General features: G+C 43.1%; 1 protein-coding gene and 1 long non-coding RNA gene across 10 annotated transcripts in view; one reads left to right on the plus strand and one right to left on the minus strand.

The window, feature by feature from the left end:
• The window catches only part of AFF1 (ALF transcription elongation factor 1), a 257,647-nt gene that overhangs the window by 27,973 nt on the left and 209,011 nt on the right, over positions 1 to 20,663 (plus strand). For 3 of the 9 annotated variants that reach the window (XM_003811253.5, XM_063603565.1, XM_008963638.4), the window contains exon 1: positions 14,788 to 15,084. The exons of 2 other annotated variants lie outside the window; for them this stretch is intronic. The gene's annotated coding sequence lies outside the window, so the exon portion shown is untranslated. Of the gene's footprint in view, positions 1 to 14,787; positions 15,085 to 16,036; positions 16,326 to 20,663 lie in introns of those variants that run through there. 4 more of the 9 variants (XM_008963634.4, XM_063603566.1, XM_063603564.1 and 1 more) reach the window with 2 other exon arrangements.
• On the minus strand, positions 1,975 to 14,749 carry LOC129397609 (uncharacterized). The gene is made up of 2 exons (XR_008625174.2): positions 14,332 to 14,749; positions 1,975 to 13,387 (listed from the first exon to the last, which is right to left on the minus strand). It is a non-coding gene; the product is annotated as an uncharacterized LOC129397609 (long non-coding RNA).

Genomic DNA, 20,663 nt, shown 5'->3' on the forward strand with positions numbered 1-20,663 from the left:
GGATGGCCTTTACTCTGGTTTCCAAGAAGGTATTCCTCTTTTCCATGTAAGACCTCATCAGATTGGCCTCTATTGTCTATATTTCCACCAATATTCTAATCATGGTCACTTAAGTAATCTATAATTAGTCTCAGCCCTTCCCTGCAGCTCTCTTCTTCTTCTGAGCCTTCACCAGAATCACCCTTAATACTCCATTTACAGCAATCTAGTCTTTTTCTAGCCTGCTGCTCCAGATCTTTTTAGCCTCTACCCATTACCCAGTTCCAAAGCTACTTCCACATTTTCAAGTATTTACTATAGCAACAAGTCCAATCTTGGTACCAATTTTTTTGTCTTAATCCATTTTGTGCTGTTATAATAGAATGCCACAAACTAGATCATTTGTAAACAGAAGAAATTATTTAGCTTGCAGTTCTGGAGGCTGGGAAGTCAAAGATTGTGAGCCTTCATCTGGTGAGGGCCTTCTTGCTGCATCACAACATGGTGGAAGGCATCCCAGGGCTAGAGAGCATGCTCAAGAGCAAAAGGGGAACAAATTCACTTTTCTAACCAAACCACTCCCTCAATAACTAACACACTCCTTTGATAACAACATTAATCCATTCATGAGGGTAGAGTTCCCATTACCTAATCACCTCTTAAAAGTCCTACCTTTTAACATAGTACTGTTGTATTGGGGATTAAGTTTCCAATATATGGCCGGGTGTGGTGGCTCACGTCTATAATCCCAGCACTTTGGGAGGCCAGGGTGGCTCACATCTATAATCCCAGCAAGCCAAGGCAGGTGGATCACTCCTGAGGTCGGGAGTTCCAGACCAGCCTGACCAACATGGAGAAACCCCGTCTCTACTAAAAATACAAAATTAACCGGGCATGGTGGCACATGCCTGTAATCCCAGCTACTCCAGAGGCTGAGGCAGGATAATCACTTGAATCTTGGAGGTGGAGGTTGTGGTGAGCCGAGATCGCACCATTGCACTCTAGCCTAGGCAACAAGAGTGAAACTCCTTCTCAAAAAAAAAAAAAAAAAAGTTTTCAACATACAAACTTTGGAGGACAAATTTAAACCATATCAATGCCCAAGAAAAAATATTAACAGAAAACTGTCACACACACAAAAAAATAGAGGCTGGAATATTAAGACTCAGACAATTTAGAAATGAAAGCTTAGGTCACTCCACTAAGACACCTGACCAGCTGAGCTTCTGGCTGAGGGCAAAGGGAATACAGAGTAGGTAGCAGAAGGTCATAAATATCAACCATGGTCTCGTCATCAGTTAAAAAACAGGGCTGTAGTAGGTTGGCTACATATTTTCTCTTTGCTTGTAATATGTATGTTTATTTTTAAATGTTAGCCATTTTCTTTTTTCCCCCATGATTTAATATACAAGTTGTTGGAGGTTAACTTTACAATTTAGACTTTAGCTAACAGAATATTTAGTAAACTGTGACTGAATTTGAAAAGCAATTAATAAACTCAGTATTAAAATTTTTTAATTTTAATTTTTAAAATTATAGTAAAATATGCATAATGTAAAATTTATCATTTTAATCATTTTTAAGTGTACAGTTCATTGGCATGAAGTACATTCTTATTGTTGTGCAACCATCACCACCACCCATCTCTAGAACATTTTCATCCTCCCAAACTGAAATTCTGTACCCATTAAGCAATAACTCCGCGTTCTTTCCTTCCTGCCCTCCAGGCCCTGACAACCACTGTTCTACTTTCTGTCTGTATGAATTTGACTATGCCTGGCACCTCATACAAGTGGAATCATACAATATTTGCCATTTTGTGATTGTCTTATTTCAAGTATAATTTTTTAGAAGGTGAATTATAACTCACATACAAATACAAAATGAATATGTGTGATAGGTTTTATTTACCTCATTAATTAATGAGGGAACCAGTAAGATGTTACAACTAGATCAAAGGATAATTCAAAAAAACACACATAAATAGGCAACAAGGAATGCTAGAATGCATTTATTTAAAAGATGGAAAATGGTCTAACCACAGGGTGGTTAATCTACTATATTCCACCAGACACAAATAATTTTCATTTCTATGAACTAAAAATCTTTTACATTGTTATTAGTTTTCTACAACTTTCAGAGCTATAAAATAGCCCCAAAACAATGAAAGGAAAAGAAAACCAGGGAGTGTATCAAAATAGAATGTCCAATAATCATACATATAGAGCATGAATGGATATTGACAGTAGCCGTGAATGGAAAAACAAAAACAAAAAAGGTAGGGTAACACTGTGCCAGTTATCAATTTATTGCTCCTTAGTCCAAAGCAATCTTTCTTTTTCTTGTTTGGAGTTACTGATCTGGATCTGGATCCCATGAACATTTCTCATTTGCCAGCTGGTGCAATGTTAGGCTTATCAGCAGAGGGCACTAGAGAGACACTGCAGGCATAGCAGAGAGGCAGTAGCTGCCCTTCCTAGATCTCCTTGTTCTAGATTTTGTTCTTATGGTGTCACCTATGGAGTTCCATTGGCACTCACTCTCCAATAAGCTTCCACCTCACCCCAGTAGATGGCTTCCAGCTCACCATCCCCACCTGCAGCTGCACCACCACCTCTATCTGCAGCACTCCAGTGAATTCCTCTGTCATTTACACATATCATTTCTCTGCCATCTAGCTACAGCCCCGTCCTCTCCAAGGGGGTCTGAATTTTAGCCTCAGGGTTGAGATCTCTTCCAAGTCTGTTACTCCCTTGGATGTTCTCCCTCAGCCTTAGAGGTAGTCATGCTGTTTACATTTGCTTTTTCTTCTTCTTCCTTTTTTTTTTTTTTTTTAAGAGATAGGGATCTTGCTAAGTTGCCCAGGATGGTCTCCAACTCCTGACCTCAAGTGATCCTCCTGCCTCAGCCTCCCAAGTAGCTGGGATTACAGGTGCTAGCCATTGCATCCAGCTGCCTTTTTTTTTTTTTTTTTTTAAATTTTTAGAAACGGTCTCACTCTGTTACCCAAGCTGGAGTGCAGTGATACAATCATGATTCACCGCAGCCTCAACCTCCTAGGTTCAAACTATCCTCTAACCTCAGCCTCCTGAGGAGCTGAGACTACAGGTATGTACCACTATGCCTGGCTGTTTTTTAATTTTTTGTAGAGATGGGGTCTCACTATGTTGCCTAAGCTGTTCTTGAACACCTGGGCTCAAGTGATCCTCCCACCTTGGCCTCCTAAAGTGCTGGAATTACAGGCATGAGCCCTTGTGCCCAGGTTCTGGTATTCTTTAGAGTTATCCTTTATCTGTCTTAATAGTTAACCATGTTTTATTAGTTAGTAACCTTTATATTAAATTTTTCTTGCTGGGTGCAGTGGCTCATGCCTGTAAGCCCAGCACTTTGGGAGGCCAAGGCGGGTGGATCACCTGAGGTCGGGAGTTTGAGACCAGCCTGGCCAATGTGGTGAAACCCTGTCTCTACTAAAAATACAAAATATTAGCCACATGTGGTGGTGGCAGGCACCTGTAATCCCAGCTACTTGGGAGGCTGAGGCAGGAGAATGACTTTGAACCTGAGCTGCGGAGGTTGTAGTGATCTGAGATCGCACCATTGCACTCCAGCCTGGGCAACAAGAGTGAGATTCTGTCTCAAAAAAAAAAAAAAAAAAAATTCCTGATAAATTATTGGTATAATTTCTGTCTCCTGATTGATAACACCATAGGCTTATTTATTTTCTCCCTATTTTAAAGTTGTCAAATCCATATTATTACTCTTGCAAAATAAATATATTAGCATGCTTTCATGTCATATTAATATTTTCTAGGAATTTAGTTCTGAGTTGTAATTGAAATAGTTTCTATTTCTCTTTTCTTTGGTTCTTTTATTTGGATTTTACTTACATGTTTGATACCTTCTGATATTGCTCCCTCTCTTTCTTTTTTCTTTTGAGACAGGGTCTCACTCTGTTGCCTAGGTTGGAGTACAGTGGCACAATCATAGCTTGATGCAGCCTCAACTTCCCAGGTCCAAGCCATCCTCCAACCTAAGCCTCCCAAGTATCTGTGACCATAGGCGCATGCCACCATATGTGGTTGTTTCTTTTTTTGAAACAGAGTCTCACTCTGTCACACAGATTGGAGTGCAGTGGTGTGATCTCAGCTCACTGCAACCTCTGCCTCCTGGGTTCAAGCGATTCTCCTCCCTCAGCCTCCCAAGTAGCTGGGATTACAGACGTGCATCGGCACACCTGGCTAATTTTTTGTATTTTTAGTACAGATGGGGTTTCGCCATGTTGGCCAGGCTGATTTTGAACTCCTATCCTCAAGTGATCCACCCCCCTCGGCCTCTCAAAGTGCTAGGATTACAGGCGTTGAGCCACCACACCTGGGCCATGGCTAATTTTTTTATTTTTTATAGAGACAAGGGCTCACTATGTTGCCCAGGCTGGTCTTGAACTCCTGGGCTCAAACGATCCTCCTGCCTTGGCTTCCCAAAGTGCTGGCATTATAGGCATGGGCCACCACACCCAGCCTCTGATATCTCTTAAAGCAGTATGAATTTCTGCTTCTCTTATAATGTGGGTCCTTGTGTGACAAATTTTCTGTGAACTTGTATGCTTGAGGCTTAATGTCAGCTTTGCTATGCTTTTATATTTGAATGATAATTTAAGTGGTAACTTATATTTGTGTGCTAGCACATTCTCACATTGCTATAAAAAATACCTGAGATTGGGTAACTTATTTAAAAAAGAGGTTTAATTTACTCATGGTTCTGCCAGCTTACAGGAAGCATGGTGCTGGCATCGGCTTATCTTCTTGGGAGGCCTCAGGAAACTGAATTATGGCAGTAGGCAAAGGGGGAGCAGGCACGTCACATGCCCAGAGCAGGAGCAAGAGAGAAAGAGAGGAAGTGCCACACATTTTTAAATGATGAGTTCTCTCAAGAACTCACTCACTGTCATGAGGACAAACCAGGAAGATGGTGTTAAACCATTCATGGAAATCTGCCCCCATGATCCAACCACCTCCCACCAGGCCCCACCTCCAACATTGCAGATTACAGTTCAACATGAGACTGGGGCAGGGACATATATCCAAACTATCAATTTGTCAGTCTCATATATATACGAGACCGAGTCTCACTCTGTCGCCCAGGCTGGAGTGCAATGGCACGATGTTGGCTCACTGCAACCTCCGTCTCCCAAGTTCAAGCAATTCTCATGCCTCAGCCTCCCAAGTAGCTGGGATTATGGGCATGCACCACCACATCTAGCTAATTTTTGTATTTTGAGATGGGGTTTTGCCCTGTTTGCCAGGCTGGTCTCAAATTCCTGAGCTCAAGTGATCTGCCCGCCTTAGTCTCCCAAAGTGCTGGGATTATAGGCGTGAGCCACCACACCCGGCCCCCAAACTATATCAATTTGAATGATAATTTATTTAGAATTTTAAATATGAAATTCTAAGCTCTAGGTTTGTTTCACAATACTTAATAAATATTACTCCTTTGTCTTCTTGCAGCACATGTGCTGTTGAGAAATCTAATATCAATATGATCCTTGTTCCTTCATAGATAACATGTTCGTTCTTTCTAGAAGATTTCAGAATTTCTTCTTTATGTATGTTACTTTGACATTTCATTCTAATGTATCTAGTGTGGATCTTTCCTTTTCTGTTTGGCACCTTTATAAACTTTTCAATCTGAAATCATTCATCTTAAATTATAAGAAATTTAATGTTATTTCTTTGACTATATCATCTTTTTTTTTCCTTTTTTTTCTGAGACAGAGTCTTACTCTGTCGCCCAGGCTGGAGTGCAATGGCACGATCTCAGCTCACTGCAACCTCTGCCTCCCAGATTGAAGCAATTCTCCTGCCTCAGCCTCCCGAGTAGGTGGGATTACAGGCTCCCACCACCACGCCTGGCTAATTTTTTGTATTTTTTAGTAGAGATGGGCTTTTGCCATGTTGACCAGGCTGGTCTTGAACTCCTGACCTCAGGTGATCTGCCCACCTCGGCCTCCCAAAGTGTTGGGATTACAGGCGTGAGCCACCGTGCCTGGCCTATGTCCTCTTCTTCCTTTTTGTTTCTAATTTCCCCTCTTGGGACTCACATAGGTGCTGACACTTTTACTTCCATCCTGTCATGCTGGACCCCTGTTGACTTCATTAGGGATGGTACCATGTTTGAGAGGCCGAAGAAGAGACTTGGAACCTGCAAACAAGACAGGGTTTATTGAGGGGACTTAAATACAGGGTGGTCTAGTGTTGGTGGGCTGGACAGGAGAACCACAACCAATTGTAAAAAGCATGCAATTTATATAGCATTTTCACTTAACACACTTCCCCTAGCAACCTCCACCTGGCAATGTTCATTTAACCCAAAACAAAAGAGGGCCTCCATCCCCTGTACAGCCTGCATTCCAGGGAATAGGCTGCAGGTTATGGTCCTCATAGATAAGGAATGAATCTCCGGGTTGGCCACTCCTAGATTCCTTAGCTCGGAACTCCAAACACACATTCTTCTTAGACGATAGGGTCATTCTCAGGGTATGCTTACGTTATTGCTGTCAGGTGAGTCTGCCATACAGGGTCATTCTCTGGGTATACTTACGTTATTGCTGTCAGGTGCATCTGCCATACTGGGTCATTCTCAGGGTATGTTTATGTTATTGTTGTCACATGTGCCTGCTGTACAATCCTCCATATTTCTTTGATATGTTTTATGCATTATCATTTCCTGCTGGCTTTTCCATCTGTTTAGCTGTGAGTTTTTAGAGGAGGGCCTCAACAAACCATGGGAAACTACAACCTAACACCCACTTTTGTAAATAAAGTTTTGTTGGAATGGTCATATTCATTCTCTATGTACTGCCTATGGCTGCCTTTGTGCTATAATAGCAGAGTTGAGTAGTTGTGACAGAGACCATGTGGCCCACAAAACTTAAAATGTTTACTATCTGGCCCTTTACAGAAAAAGTATGCCCACCCCCATTCCTGAAGATAGGAGTCATCTTGTTCTATTTTCCCTCCTAAGGGCCTAGAATGTACCCTGCCCAGGCTTGTTGAATGAATGAATACATGAATAAATAAGCTTCAAAGGACAGATATATCAAAAGGTGGAGGCCAGGCATGGTGACTCATGTGTGTAATCTCAGCACTTTTGGGAGGCTGAGGTGGGAGAATTGCTTGAACCCAGCATGGGCCACATAGCAAGATCCAGTCATGTGTTTTTCTTTTTTTTTTTTTTTATTACAGGTAGAACTAGAGCATTCTAGCTAAAGGGAACAGAAATAGAATAAGTAAATACGTACAAGTGAAAATCAAGGGCAGCTTTCCAGTAGAGCAAAATGTCTAGCAAAAGTGAAGTCAGAAAGACTGGTTTAAGAAATATTCTGGGGCCGGGCATGGTGACTCATGCCTGTAATCTCAGCACTTTGGGAGGCCGAGGCGGGTGGATCATGAGGTCAGCAGTTCAAGACCAGCCTGGCCAAAATGCAAACTGGTGAAACCCTATCTCTACTAAAAACACAAAAATTAGCCAGGCGTGGTGGCGGGCGCCTGTAATCCCAGCTACTCAGGAGGCTGAGGTAGAGAATTGCTTGAACCCGGGAGGTGGAGGTTGCAGTGTGCTGAGATCACGCCACTGCACTCCAGCCTGGGCAACAAGAGCGAGACTCCATTTCAAAAAAAAAAAAAATTCTGGAAAGTCTGGAGTCTAGAATGAGGAGTTGATACTGAATTCCCTTTGCAATTGCCACATATATCACATGGCCAGAGGTATAATTAAGGAAGATTCATCTGAGAGTGGAGGTTGCTGTAATGGTGAAGTTCTAAGGAGCTGACTCAGAATGGTGATGGAAAGTTTCTGAGAGACAATGCAGCTGGCTGGAAAGAGATGGGCTTCACAGCCAAACATCTACAACCCAGCCCCACAACATCCCAACTGTGTGACGTCAGGCAATTTGCTCAATCTTTCTGATTTGTAGCTATTTGTCAAACATGGTGATTCAGTGAGGATCCAGTTACAAAAATAACACTCATGCCAGGTAGTTCAGTGGAGAGAATTTAATACTGAAAGACCCAAAAGGGGAAGGTAAGACTATTCAGGCATTAAGCAACTGCCACCCTAAGGTGGGGACTAAGGGAGAACTTAGTGTTACAGGAGCTCAGGAGGCAGGGCTGTTCATTGGGATCTGTAGAAGCTGGGGCTATGGGGGAGGTGCTGCCACTGGGCCAGAGCCATTGCCCAGAGCAGAGAAAGAAGAGAAATACCCAGGAGTCGCCTCTCTTCCTGCCCTTCTATCTCCTCCCAGTGCCTTCCATTGGCCAAACCCACCCAGAAGCCAGTTTCCCAGCAAAGAAGCCCTGAAAAGGTGGTTTGGGAGAATCTACCCCGTGACTGAAGGCAGAGTAGAGGAAGGGCACCTAGACTAGACTAGACTAGATTTGAGGCAAACGAGCAAATGACCTGTGCCATCTATCTCTGACTTGGGGTTGTGTTGAGGCAGGATGAGCTGACACTGTGGGATTCCACGTAGTACACAATCAGTAAATGGTAAATGTTCTTTTTTTCTTTTTACATCTCCATCCTCATTTTTTACCATTCGTCCCCGAATTCAGACATATTGATGTCTTTTTAGTTTCTAAAGGTCACTATGAACTCTATGACTTTGGGACCTGTGGATATTTAACTCCCTCTGCCCACGAAGTTTCAAGTCCCCGTTTGATCACACACATTTTCCCCAACTTCCTCTTTTCTTCTTTCAAAAAATTTTTTTCTTCCTCCTTCCCTCTCCTTCTCTCTTCTCCCTCTTTTGTTTTAGAATTCATCTTAGTTACTACCTCTGCCAGGATGCCTTCCCCAAGTCCTTTAGTGTTTGTTGGATGTCCCTGTCTGTGCTCTGATAACCTCCTATGCTCTATCATGTGTGCCTCTAGCCTAGCACTGAGCAAGACATAGATTTATTTTTTCTTTCCGTATGAGTTTTCTGTCGCTGCATAACAAATTACCACAAACTCAGCAGTCTAAAACAACACTCATTCATTACCTGACAATTTCTATAGGTTAGACTTGCAGCATGTTTTACCTGGGTCCTCTGCTCGGGATCTCACTAGGCTGAAATCAAGGTGTAGCCAGATGTATCTTCATCTGGAGGCTTGACTAGGGAAAGTTCATTTTCAAGTTCCCTTGGTACAATCCATTTCTTATGACTGTGGCCTTTCTTATTTATTTTTTTTTATTTTTACTAGCTGTTGGCCAGAGGCCACCCTCAGCTCCCAGAGGATGCTTTCAAGTCCTTGCTATATGGCCTCTATACAGCATGGTAATTTGCTCCTTTAGGGCCAACAGAAGAGAAGCTGCTGCAGCTTTGGACCTCTCTGACTTACTCCTTCTTTGGCTCCTAGATCCTCTTTTCAAAAAAGAGCTCACCTGGTTCAGTCAGGCCCAACCACACTCAAGGAGAGGAAATGAAATCATGTGGGATTGGGAATCTTGGGAGCCATCTTAGACTTCTGCCTACCACACTCTCCTTCTAGATACGAACTCTCTGAGAACAAGGTTATTCTCTTATTTCTCTTTATATCCCCAGAACTGAGCAGAATTAGTACCTGACAGTAGCTATTTAATACAAGAATAAAGACATAAAACAAAAAAAGGGAAGAAAACTCATAAGGAAGGGAGAGATTTAAGAGGAAAGTTAAATATGACTTGGTAAGTAATGGACACTTGAATCAGAATCCCGAGTCTATAATGGCACCATTAACAAAAGTTGGGAACCAAATAACAGGAATTGGGTAGTATAAGTTCCATGTTAGATACATTGAATTTATTTTGCCTGTGGGACGACCACATGGAATTTGTTGCAAACCAATGAGGGTGATAGTCTGGAACTTAGAAGAGAGATGTGGGTTGGGATGAAACAAAGTATTGAGTGCTGAGTTCTTGAAGTTGTGACATAGTCTTTAAGGTGCTCTTACCTCCAATCCTGCTCCACCGGGGCACTGTAACTTAGCTTTTCTAGTCTAACCCTCTGTATTATTTCTTTTCCTTCCCACTTCTCAACTATTTGACTTTCCCATAATCATTCAGGTTTCCTTTTCCTCTTCTTATTTAGTCCTCCAGATATAACTATCAGCATGAAAACCCCATTGCCAGCTCCCTTGAGCCTGCTGATGTGAATTTCACACTGATAGACACTAGTTGAAACACTTATACTAATCTAATTTTGTGTATAGTGTTAAGAACATGGCCTTCAGCCATGGAAGAGCTGAGTTCAAATTCTACTTCTACTATTTAATTGTTTATATAATCATGATCAAGATGAAATCTCTGAGGTTATAACTTCTTTATTCATGAACTAGACAATATACCCACATTTTCAAGGAGATTAAATAAAGTTATATGTGTACAATGTCTGGGAAATTGTGGAAACTCAGTTAAATCCCTACATTTGTTTTGGGGGATGAAAAAATATTATTGTGCTCACATTGTGTTTTGTTCCAGCTGCACTGGAATTTTGCAAATTACTACTTTAAATGTGAAATCAGTTGAACAATACAACTACATGACTAAAAAGCATTCACAGTCCCCACTGGATTTGGGGAGTAGTGTGTAGCAATGAGGAAAAATTTACATACAATATGAACCTCATATTTGTTAGAAAAAGTGATGTCAGGTCACTAGGAATCACGTTTTCTGCAAAGTATTCATCACAAAATACAGACAGTTATTTTAATTATAATAATTGTGCACCTGGTTCTTCTTACAGCAAGTTCACATTTGCATATCTGCCTCCCAGATAGAGACAGATAACTAAGAATTTCTCTATCTGCCCACAATCTATACCTGGCTTTCTGTACATTTTCTTGCATAACCTTAGGGATTATAATTGTAGCCTGACTGTCCCCAATCCACTTTCATGTGGCAGTCTCAGTAATCTTTCTAAAATGCCACATGATCAAATCAATCTCCTACCCACCGCATTTAGGATGAAAGGAAAGCTTTGTAGGTTGGCATGTAGTGCCCTTCACTATCAGTTTCTGGTTGACTTTTCCTGTCCTATTTCATATCACTGCCCCCCTCATAATCTTTGCCTTGAAGTCCCGCTCCTCCTCTTGGTTTCTGTTCTTTTTTGGGAACTGGCCCTTCCTCTACTTCCCTTAACCTGGCTTAGACTAATCCTTCCTCCTTTTTCCTCCCTCCTCAGTGCCAGCATCTCCCTCTCCTCATCTACACCGCTTTCCCCGGAGTCTGGGTTGGCTGTTTAATTTAATTTTTTTTTGTTTTTGTTTTTGAGGTGGGGTCTCATTCTGTCACCCAGGCTGGAGTGCAGTGGCATGATCATACCTCAACGCATCCTCGACCTCCAGGGCTCAAGTTATCCCCCTACCTCAGCCCCTGAAGTAGCTGGGACCTCAGTTGTGGACAACCATGCCTAGCTAATTTTTTTGCTTTCTGTAGATACAGGAACTCACTACGTTGCCTAGGCTGGTCTTGAACTCCTGGGCTCAAGTGATCCTCCTGCCTCATCCTCCCAACATGCTGGGATTCTGAACGTGATCACAGTGCCTAGCCTTATTTTATTCTATTTTTAATCATAAGTATATGCTCAGGTTAAGATTTATTTGTTCCGCCAGGTGTGGTGGCTCACGCCTGTAATCCCAGCACTTTGGGAGGCCGAGGCGGGTGGATCACGAGGTCAGGAGATCGAGACCATCCTGGCTAACATGGTGAAACTCCGTCTCTACTAAAAATACAAAAAATTGGCCGGGCGTGGTGGCAGGCGCCTGTAGTCCCAGCTACTCAGGAGGCTGAGGCAGGAGAATGGCGTGAACCCGGGAGACGGAGCTTGCAGTGAGCCGAGATTGCGCCATTGCACTCCAGCCTGGGCAATAGAGCGAGACTCTGTCTCAAAAAGAAAAAAAAAAAAAAGATTTATTCCGGGCGTGGTGGCTCACGCCTGTAATCCCAGCACTTTAGGAGGCCAAGATGGGCAGATAACCTGAGGTCCGGAGTTCGAGACCAGCCTGACCAACATGGAGAAACACCCGTCTCTACTAAAAATACAAAATTAGCAGGGCATGGTGGCGCATACCTGTAATCCCAGCTACTCGGGAGGCTGAGGCAGGAGAATCGCTTGAACCCAGGAGGTGGAGGTTGCGGTGAGCTGAGATGGTGCCATTGTACTCCAGCCTGGGGAACAAGAGTGAAACTTCATATCAAAAAAAAAAAAAAAAAGATTTATTTATATACTTTGCGAGAATAAGTTAATGCCCTTTGAGATATACATGCAGTCATTTGGAGGAACATAATTTAAACTGCTGGCTTAAAATGCTTGGATCTTGCACAACTGCAGAGTTTAGAAGTACTTCAGTTTGACCAAACAGTTGTCCATGTTGTGATGCTGGGCACATTCCTCACCTGCCTCTATCTTAATGTTGTCTTCCCTCCTCATGGGCTGTTTAGGTGCTCTGAGAATACATCCTGTGAGCTTCTATGAGTCCCAGGGGTTTAACTAATTTGTTTTTAAATTTTAAGTAAAATCTGGCTGAAAATTGTCAGGTAACATCCCAGGAGCCCTCATATGAAGAAGCAGCTAAAAAGTCCCATCATCATATTTAAAAGGGAGATTTATTTGGGGGGTGGGGGGGTTCTGTTAAAAAAAAAAAAAAAGCACCGATGTCAGAAACATGCTTCATCTTATTAGAAACATAATCTGAAATGTATGAGATTAGATTGTCAAAATTAAGAAAGTGCTGGAATTTCATTGAGTGTGCTAAAAATGTAATTTAAGAATTCTTGTAAGGAAGATGATGGAGGAAAGTGTAGCTAACAAAGTTAAATATCTGCAACTCCATTACATAATTACTCTCCTTTTGTTTATGTCTGAAATTTAAAAAGTAGATATAAAAAAATTTTTAAAGTAGATATAGCGTAATCACTTTTTAAAATAGCCTTCTTATTGACTATTTATATAAGATGACCAGCAGGAGAGAGAGAAAGGCAACTTAAAAAATAATAATAACTCACTGGCATGGCTATCCTTCTTTTTTATTCATTATCAGAAAATTAATTTGATTTAGTCTTTTTAAATAGCCAGTCACCATTCAGGAAATAAATCAACAGAAGTGTGTACTGGAATTATTTATTTACTTGCTTGTTTCTGCCACCACACTGGAATGTCATGAAAATAGGAGCTCTGTCTTTGTCATCAATATGGCTCGTCACCTAGCACATTGCCTTAAGAATATTGATATAAATGGAATGACTTACTCTCTGAACCAAAGCTACATCATCTTCAACAAAATTTTTGCAAAATTACATTCTTCAATTCCAAAGGCAGGAAAATAAAATGATCACACTTCCACTGTCAACATCATTTACTAAGTTGATCACAGTTTGAAGAGCCCTATAGGAGATACTATGAGATGACACAAAAAGAACACAAAAAAGGAAAACATTTTAGATAGAAGTGGTAAAAGTTTTCAGATTATAAAATATTACCATGCTAATATATATTTCACAATGAAATGTATTCATTATATAGCAAAAACGTTAAAATACTTGTTATTGATTAGAATAGAGATCAGTCTTTGTTAGAAACCTTTAAAAGGTGTACAAACACTTTGTAAGAGATGACTCTTGTCCCATCCTGCTCAGGGATGACCAGAACTTTCATCTTAGATAGATACACCACCAGGTTTCATCAGGGACACCTTAATTATTTTAGCTGTCTAGGTAAACCAATCTCCCGATGGGAGGATATGGAGTAGGGCGAAGAGTTATATTTTGGAAAACAATCCATGGGAAATTAAGTCAAGTAGCCAAAGGTTTAATTTGGAAATGCAAATATCCATCAATTAGGTTTTCAATTATGTGGACAATAAAAGAGTTGAGCAGAGCAGTAGAGACAAACAAAATTAAAAAGAGAAAAGACAGAGAAGGCAGGGAGGGGCTTATTTTCACACATTATACCAATTTACATTACACATCATATTAAATTTAAGTAAGGCGCTTTTCTTCATCCAAATAATTTCACCCATTTTAAACCATAAAATACTGTCGGCGAAATCTCATCTGGGCCATTTGATGTAATCTTTCTGCGTCCCTTTCAGGAAGGAAGGTGCGACAACACAATGAAGACAGCCTGTTGCTTTCCTTGGTATGTTTACAGCAGGAATCGGGCAGCGACTTAACTAGACATAAGTTTCCCCTTCTTCCCATGGGTCTATTTGCCAAAGCCCCCTGCACCTATTAGAATTTTCTGAGGTTGGGCTGGTGGAGAGCAGAAACCCGGAGGCTAGATTCAGGAGACCTGGTTTCCCATGCCACTTAGTAGCCTGTGACATTGAGCACAATACTTACTTTTCGGCGCTTCCGTTTCATTATTTGGGAAATGGGAACAATATATCTGTTTTATAAGATTGTTGTGAAGATGAAACAGGCCTGTGTGTGAAAGGCCTTTTCTAAATTGTAAAGCGCTCCCCAGATGTTAGTTATTATCTCCTTTAAAGGGCACAGAATCTGTTTCAATAGTATAGGAGGTTGCAAAAAGGCTCCTTGACACTTTTTGCTCAGAACTGGACCCTGAGCTTAATCTCGCCGTAAAGTGAAAGGGTCCTTGCGCCCCCACAGCAGCCCGGGGCAGGGTCACCCTCGCGACCGGGGCGGTCATTGCCGTATTCCGTCCTGAGCTGCCGCTCCCCCACGATCCTCCCACCAATCCCGGGAGGGCCGCGACGTCCCTTGCCGCTTGGGTGGCGCCAGCTAGAGGGCGCGGGCCGGGGCGGAACCCGGTACCGCAGCTCGGGAGGTGGGGTGGGGGCGTGGCCTCGCGCGGAGGGCGTGGCCTCGGGGCGTCCCGGGCAGCCGGCGCGCTGAGCTTGCCAGCCAGCTAGCGAGCGACGGGCGCGCGCGGCCCCTGCGCACTCGGCCGCCGCCTGCGCGCGTTGCGGCCGCAGCTGCACCTTTGCCTCCGCGGTTCCGCAGCCGAGCCCCGGGAGGAGGCGCTCCCCTGCGTCGTCCGCACTTGCGCCCTTTCCCACCGCAACAGGTCAGGGGAGGGCGGAGGTGACGAGGGCTCCCGACCCGGGACTAGAGGACGGAAGGGTCTGGAAGGTGAGCGCAGCCCTGCGCCACCCAGGGCTGGGGGTCGATCCGCCCGGCCCCCGACGCCGCCGCCGCGGACTTCTCGGAAGCCGAGGCTCTCCCCGCCTCTCTGCCGGCTTCCCAGCACGCTGACTCAAGTCGCTGGCGTTCCCACTTTTCCGGTGGGAGCCCTCGGGGAGAACGGGCGAGGGCTCAGAGCTCTCACCGCCCTACTTGCGATCCCGCGGCAGGTAGCGCGTAGAAAAACAGGGGACGGGGACATGGGAAGAAACCCATGCTCCTCCCTCACCCGCAGCCCCCAAGTCAGACGTTTGCCTGTGCACCCCGCGTTTTGCGGAGAGCTGTCCCGTTGTTGGGACCTGCTACTTGAGTTGCGTAATGAGTCCCAGAAGTTTCTCGGGGGGAGGGGGCGGGGAAAAGTGGGGTTCTTCTCTCCTGCACCCCGGGACCCTTCCCTGTGCCTGTCGTGGAGAGAGATGAGGGCTTCCCGTCGCGTCTCGCTGAGAGCAGGAGGGAGGCGTGTGTCGGTGGTCCGTAGCCTCCGGGGAGGAGTTGGAGCCACCTTCTGAGACTTAACTTCTGGGACAGAGGGAGAGGCGTCTTTAGTACGGGACTGGTTAATTTCTCTTGATAATGCTTTTTTCCCTTGGGTGTCCCATCGTCTGTGGCCGTCGCAACCCCACCCTCCGACGGTGCGAGCGCCGGAGCCAGCGAATGAGAGGGGAGAGAAGGTGGAGAGTGTGAATCACACGTTACCTTAGTGTAATGGTAGTTGTATTAATGGAGCTGCGACGGGCCTGCGGGCGGTTCGATACCGTCCTGCTAGTTTTCTCTTCCCGGAGCTTCTCCACCACCAGCACCCGCATATTGTTATGCAGATCATCCCGGGAAGGCACTTGGCTTTGGAGGTGGAGATGTGTCCGAATCTCCCTTGAACCAGTCTCTGTTGGGGGGAAAGGCCTTGCAGCCAAGTGATTTGTTTTAAGGGTGGAGCCGGAGATAATTTTAAACCCCCTCCCCCTTGGTGCATGTTGCGGGGTGTGACTCACCACGGGGAAATCAGACTGATTTAAAACCTTCAGTGCAAACTTGTAAATTAAGGCGAAGACCCAGTGTTCCCTGGGACAGTTGCAAAGTGAGAAGAGCTCAGAAACTGAAGCACAGAAACGTTAGGTAGGAGTCTGAGAGGCGTGGAGAATTTTGCTTGTGCAAGATTATTTCAGAGCAAGGTCATGCGGTGTGTGTAGAAGGTAGGTGGCCGTGGGTTACCTCTCTCAGACCTGCGTGGTGTTGGCCTCTGGGTGGGGATAAAAGTCACGAAAAAGACCTTTGGACCCAGAGTCTAGTTTTTTTTCTTTGGGGCCGAAGAATACCTAGGCATGGCCCTGTTTCAGTGTTTACTTCCTCTGTCTAATGTATTTCCTTAGCTCGCCTTTCATCTTTAGTGGGAAGGATTACTTGAGTGGATATTCTGGAAGTAGATTCACAGGAGAATGGAAAATTCTGGATGGTTTGCTTGCTTTAATTTCAAGGTGTTGTCTCTTATGGATGTTGGGAAGTATTGTACTTGAATATTTGAAGATAAATATGGAGAAAAGCAGTGGTGAGAACTAAAGGAAAATGATCCAAGGGGAGATGAGAGAAAGCAACAAAATACATAAGTAGTACGTAAAACTAGAGAAACTCATTGGAATTAAGCCATTTTTATGGAGAGAAAGAACCAAGGAAATAATTTGGGATAGATTTGGTCACTTTGAGACAAATAGAGATTGAAGAGTGGGACTTTTGGGGAAAATGAGTTTAGATATTGGAGACTTTTCTTTTTTCAAATATAACTTATAAGGATGTTGAGGCTGGAGATGTGAGACTTGCAGGTATGTTGCTGTGAATTCTTTGCTTTTCACCTGCAAGAAAATGAACTGTTAAATATTAATCTGCCTTATTCACTGTAACAATTGAATTTGTGTCTTTGGCGTTTGCTTAACTCTTCAACTTTGCAAAACTATAATTTTGAAGAATCACAGTGTGTTAAATTAGAATACAAAGATCATTTAGAGATTGAAAATTTATGACAAAAGTCCAGGCCATTTTAAACATTGCTTTCTCCTACATGCGTAACAGGCATGCATTTTTTGCCACCAGAATCACTAATCTACTATAGGGTAATAAGACTATATCAAAACTAGCTGTCTCTTCTGTTTCCTCTCCGGTTTAACTGAATTTTGCAGAGCTGGTTGAGGTGAAAGTTACTTTTTTAATTGACTGAGGACTTGCTTAATTAGGTTTTGGATTAAATTTGGAAGAGACTATTCAATTAAAATACATATATATTTATCAGGCACCTTTACAAGTCACTTTATTTATTTTTGAGACAGGTTCTCACTCTGTCACTTAGGCTGGAGTGTGGTGGCACAATCATAGGTCACTGCAACCTCCAACTCCTGGGCTCATGGGATCCTCCCTCCTCAGCCTCCCAAATAGCTGGGATTACAAGCATATGCCACCATGCCCGGCTAACATAAAAAATCTTTTGGTAGAGATGGCTTGGGGTGGGGTGGGGGTGGGGGGGGGGGGGCGGCTCCCTGTGTTACCCAGGTGGGTCTTGAACTCCTGGCTCAAGCAGTCCTCCCACTTTTGCCTCCTCAAGTGCTGAGATTACAGGTGGAAGCCACCGTGCCTGGCCTACAAGTCACTTTAGCCAGGTGATTGTTTAGTTGAAGTTTCATATTGCCTTGAAAGTTGAAAAGAGGGGTGAAAAAATTGAGCTTAGAAAGGGTAAACTTGTTTTCAATATTTTTTGAAAAGCTGATGGAAGGAGTTCTATGTTCAACTCTGTAATTTGTGGGCCCAAAGTTCCTTTATTTCAAGGCTCTAGACCATTAACTAATTTTTTGGGAGATTGAGAAAGTATGTTGGAGAGAGTGCAAATTAAGGAACCTCATTGGGGCCAGGTGTGGTGGCTCACGCCTGTAATCCCAACACTTTGGGAGGCTGAGGCGAGCGGATCACCTGAGGTCAGCGGTTCTGGACCAGCCTGACCAATATGGGGAAACCCCATCTCTACTAAAAATACAAAAAGTAGCTGGGCATGATGGCGTGCTCCTGTAATTACGCCTCCTCGGGAGGCTAAGGCAGGAAAGTCGCTTGAACCCAGGAGGCGGAGGTTGCAGTGAGCCGAGATTGCACTGCTGCACTCCAGCCTGGGCCACATAGCAAGACTCCGTCTCAAAAAAAAAAAAAAAAAAAAAAAGAAAAGGAAAAAAGTAACTGTATTTACCATAAATATACAGAGTTTGATTAGTGATATTTTCCTCAAATAATAAATTCAACAATGGTTTCTCAAGTGAAGTATAATTGGCAGTTGCTTTCTAGTAGTCTCTTTTTTTAAGACACAGTAGAAGCTTATTTAATAGTGTTGATTTGGATCTTAGATTTTAAAATAGATTACATAAACTCTGTAATCCATTTATTAAAATTCTACCACAGCATGGAAATAAATGTGAAATATGTGGCTCTTTGTAGATACACATCCATTATTCATGATTGTTTATATCTGGACAACAGATTGTTATAGACTTGACACCATGAGACCCCAAGGTCATCAGGGTTGCTAATAGGAGTTTCTGTTGTATGCCTTAGGACAGAACTTCAGTAGTATTCCCGAAGGGAAGAAAATCAGCTGATTTTCTTAAATTATCTGGCCCATTTTAAACATGACTAAGGATTTCTTGCTAGAGTGACTTTTTCCTATTAAAAGACTGAGATTATTGTGACAAATAGTGCCTGAAGGAATCAATTACATCATTAATATAGTATCTCATATTCATTCCTAATACCGCGTTAAGTATTGAGTAGCTTCTGTGAGCCAGACGGTATCCTAAGCATTGGAGAAATTGTGATGGTAACATCATCAAGAAAGAGAAAGGGCCTGTGCAGGTGGAACTTATATTGGCACTTCACTGTTTACCAACAGCTTTCACATGGCATAATCATTTAAGCCTAATTGTGACTCTGAAATTGGAATTCATTTTCCATTTTAAAATCAGGAAATTGAGTTGAAGAAGTTAAGTGACTTGACTCTGTGACTCAAAGCCTGGTGCCCTTTCTACTATGGTACACTGTGTTGGCTATGTTGATGTGTGGTTTCCTGTTTTTCAAGAATTACAGCTTGACTCTAAAATATAAATAGTGTTTCTCCTTGGGTAAGTAATTCTTTCTGATCACTATGGGAATAAAAACAAGTATTTTCATTTAGGATTTTGAACATTTGTGCCTCCAAAGGAAAAAATTATGCAAACCTATTTAACAGACACGTGGTGTTTATTTGCACTAGATAAGAATCCTTACCTTTCTAAAAATTAAATGGGCCTTACAGAATAGCTGCCTTAGTGCTTGAAAACTATTATTCAACTTGTGAAAGCTCAGTTCATAAATTTTTTAGAGCATATCCCTATGTAAGTCAGAACATACTCATACCATTTCCTTCTGTCTTATAGATACAGTGAATATGTGCAGCCTGGCAGTAGTTCTCAGACCTATAATGTACTCCTGAAAGGCTTATGAAAACACAGGTGTGCTCCTCTTACCCGTCCCCCGAGTTTCTGATCCAGCAGGTCTAGGGTAATGCCCAAGAATTTGCATGTGTAACATGTTTGTGGCTGATATTGATGCTGTTATTTCTGGAACAACACTTTGAGAACCACTGTGGTATAGCAGAGAGTTTAAAAAGGTTTCTGAGTCAGACAGCTTGGGTTTGAATCTTGGATATGCTACCTACTAGCTGTCAGACCTTAGGCAAATTACTTTTTTCAAGAACTATGAAGGCTGACCGAGCACTGCTGCTTACGCCTGTAATTCTAGCACTTTGGGAAGCAGAGGCGAAAGGATTGTTTGAGCCCAGGAAATTTGAGACTAGCCTGGGCAACAAAGTGAGACCCCTTCTTTAAACAACAGCAACAGCACCTGTGAAGTCTGAGGTTTTACCCTACTCTCAAGCTAACTAACCTGCCACAGTTTCATGGACCCCTGGGTTACAGAGGAATGACTTTATCACTCATCAAGATAGCTGTAGCCAGAATATCAACATTTTCTTACACTGGTTTCCTAAGCCCCAATTTTCCAAAGGGTTATGTGAAGGGGGAAGAGAGCCAAGTGACACATGCAAAAACAGTGGGTTGTATTAACAGGAAGGGAATCCTGAGTTTTTATGAGACAGAGTCTCACTCTGTTGCCCAGGCTGGAGTGCAGTGGTGCAATCTTGTCTCACTGCAACCTTCGCCTCCCAGGTTCAAGCAGTTCTGCCTCAGCCACTCGAATAGCTGGGATCACAGGCATGTGCCACCACGACCAGCTAATTTTTGTATTTTTAGTAGAGACGGGGTTTCACCCATGTTGGCCAGGGTAGTCTTGAACTCCTGACCTCAGATGATCCACCCGCCTCAGCCTCCCAAAGTGCTGGGATTACAGATGTGAGCCACTGTGCCTGGCCTTCCTAATCTTTTATAGTTGTCAGTAAGCATGTCTGCTCTTCACAGGGAGATTTTATCTTTTTTTTTTTTTTTTTTCTTTCCCCTAATCATTAGAACCTG

This window comes from Pan paniscus, chromosome 3 (assembly GCF_029289425.2).
Source record: "Pan paniscus chromosome 3, NHGRI_mPanPan1-v2.0_pri, whole genome shotgun sequence".
NCBI classification, from domain to species: Eukaryota; Metazoa; Chordata; class Mammalia; order Primates; family Hominidae; genus Pan; species Pan paniscus.